The sequence below is a fragment of the Colobus angolensis genome, unplaced genomic scaffold (assembly GCF_000951035.1).
Source record: "Colobus angolensis palliatus isolate OR3802 unplaced genomic scaffold, Cang.pa_1.0 Scaffold404, whole genome shotgun sequence".
Lineage (NCBI taxonomy): Eukaryota > Metazoa > Chordata > Mammalia > Primates > Cercopithecidae > Colobus > Colobus angolensis.
In genome coordinates this window covers 707,760-710,500 of record NW_012117422.1, presented here as the reverse complement: position 1 = coordinate 710,500, position 2,741 = coordinate 707,760, and the positions used below count along the sequence as shown (strand labels likewise).

Genomic DNA, 2,741 nt, shown 5'->3' with positions numbered 1-2,741 from the left:
ACAGATGTTATCTGAAGCTTTAAAGCCGCCTGGAGTGAGAGCTAGTTCATAACCACGCTGTTTGGAGAGAAGAGAACTACCTGGAATTCTTGTTCTCCAAAGACGTGGAATTACTATCCCAACAACAGCCGTCCCTTGCTCTGTCCTGAGGACCCTCAGGTGTGGGCCATCCATTCCCTTAGTGTTTCCCTCTGTTTTGGAGATCCTCAGGTATGGTCAATCCTATTAGTGCTTTCCTTGCACTGGGGATGCTCAGGTGTGATCCATCCATCTTCTTAGTGTTTTACGTCTTTCCTAGAGACCCTCAGGTGCCATCCATCATCCCATTAGTGTTTACCTCGCTCCTGGAGACCCTCAGGTGTGGTCAATCCATCCCATTAGTGTTTTTCTGTGATCCTCGAGACTCTCAGGTGTGGTCTATCCATCCCATTAGTGTTTACATCGATCCTGGGAACCCTCAGGTGTGGTCCATCCATTTCCTTAGTGTTTACCTCTGCCTTGGGACCCTCAGATGTGGTAGATCCCCAAAGTGTTTTATCTCTATTCTGGGGACTCTCCGTTGTGGTTCATCCATCCTCTTAGTGTTTTACCTCCATCCTCGAGACCCTCAGGTATGTCTATTAATTCGTTTAGTGTTTACCTCATGCTGGGGACTCTCAGGTTTGGTCTATCCCAATAGTTTTTATGTGTGCCCTGGGAACTCTCAGGTGTGGTTCATCCAGCTCCTTAGTGTGTCCCGCTGTCCCGGGAACTCTCAGGTGTGGTTCATCCATCCCTTCAGTGTTTCCCTCCCACCTTGGTAAGCTCAGGTGTGGCTCACCCACCCCCTCAGTGTTTCCCTCTGTCCTGGGGACCCTCGGGTGTGGTCCATCCACCCCCTCAGTGTTTTCCTCCCACCTTCTCTATGTTTTGTTTCCAATCTTCCCACACAGGTGGAGAGAGGAGGGGATCCCATTGCCTGTGAGGAGGACACGGCTCCTGGGTGGGCCCTGCAGATTGTGAAGTTCATGTCACAGCTCCTGGGAAGATCTCTGTGTGTCAAGATCATGGGGGCGAGACAGATGCAGGGACCACACTCTGCCCTGCTCTGTACCTCTGAGTGTTGATTGCTGCAGCTGCCTTGTGACCAGGACACTTAGAAGAACCGTAGATCCTGCAAGAGGGCAGGTTCGGAGAGCAAAATGAGCACACTTGAGGGATTAACGTGTAATTTGAACAACTGCCTTGCAAACTGCGTGAGGGCGTGCAGGTGTGTGTCTGTGCGTGTGTGTGCCGGGAGGATGTTTAGCAGCCTCACGGAGAGGTAACTGACATACAAGAGAACAAGGCCAGGCGTGGTGTCTCACGCCTGTAATCCCAGCACTTTGGGAGGACGAGGTGGGTGGATCACTTCAGGTCAGGAGTTCGAGACCAGCCTGACAAACATGGTAAAACCCCGTCTCTACTAAAAATACAAAAAATTAGCCAGGCATGGTGGTGCATGCCTGTAATCCCAGCTACTCTGGAGGCTGAGGCAGGTTAATCACCTGAACCTGGGAGGCGGAGGTTGCAGTGAGCCGAGATCGCACTACTGCACTCCAGCCTGGGCAACAAGAGTGAAACTCTATCTCAAAAAAAAAAAAAATTTTTTTTTTGATTAGCGTTAACACACGGACACACCCGCAAAACCATGACCATAGTCAAGACCAAGAGCAGCACGACTCCCAAAGCTTCCTCGAGCTTCTTTGGAATCCCTCCCTACAGCCCCTGCCACCCCACCCCATCCCAAGCAGCCACTGATTTGCTTTCTGTCACAGTCAGTAGATTTGCAATTTCCTTAATACCATTTCTGAGCCCAGGAGGCAAATACTTTCTTTTTATTCAGTGGAACTTTCGTGGCATGCGTAGGCTTTTGAACTCAGAGAGTGAGAGAATGAGAAAGAAAAGGCTGGTCTGGGTCACTCCTGGGAGACCTGGCCCTAACCACAGTGTGGCTCACGTGCCCTGGAGCCCCTGTGCACAGGACAGCCCTGACTGCTGTTCTACAAGCTTTGTAGCTCCCCCATTACCTTTCCTGGACCAGCTGGTACAATCTCAAACTTTTCACCAGTTCTGACATCTAAACAACTCATGCCAGAGACAGGCGCTGTGGAACCAGCAGGTGCGACCTCATCTTCGGTCCCCGGAACACTGAGCTGTTAAACGAAAGGTGCGTCCTTTTTTTTTTTTTTTTTTTTTGACATGGAGTCTCACGCTGTCGCCCAGGCTGGAGTACAGTGGCACGATCTCGACTCACTGCAACCTCCACCTCCCAGGTTCAAGCGATTCTCCTGCCTCAGCCTCCCGAGTAGCTGGGACTACAGGTGCCTGCCACCACGCCCAGCTAATTTTTGTATTTTTAGTAGAGACAGGGTGTAACCAGTCTCCTGGGACCTCCGCCTCCCAGGATGGTCTCCATCTCTTGACCTCATGATCTGTCTGCCTCCGCCTCCCAAAGTGCTGGGATTACAGGCCTGAGCCAACGCGCCTGGCCAGGTGCATCCCTCTTTCTCCCTTCCCAGGGAGAATGCTCTGCTCTTCTTTCTGCTGGATCCCTCTTCTGCCTGCTTCTCTCCCACCTCTTGCAGCCCCTGGAGCCCCATGGCGATGCTGGCAGACTCATCTGTACCCTCATTCTGTTTGCAGAACCATATATCTGGCCTGGCTCTGCCCAAGGACACCACACCTTCTCCGTTCTTCATGCCCTGTCCCTGTGGGGTGCA

At 51.9% G+C, this 2,741-nt stretch overlaps 1 pseudogene; it reads left to right on the top strand.

Moving 5' to 3' along the window:
- The first annotated feature begins 212 nt into the window (after positions 1–212).
- LOC105521695 lies at positions 213–2,496 on the top strand (annotated as a pseudogene).
- The last annotated feature ends 245 nt before the right edge of the window (positions 2,497–2,741 follow it).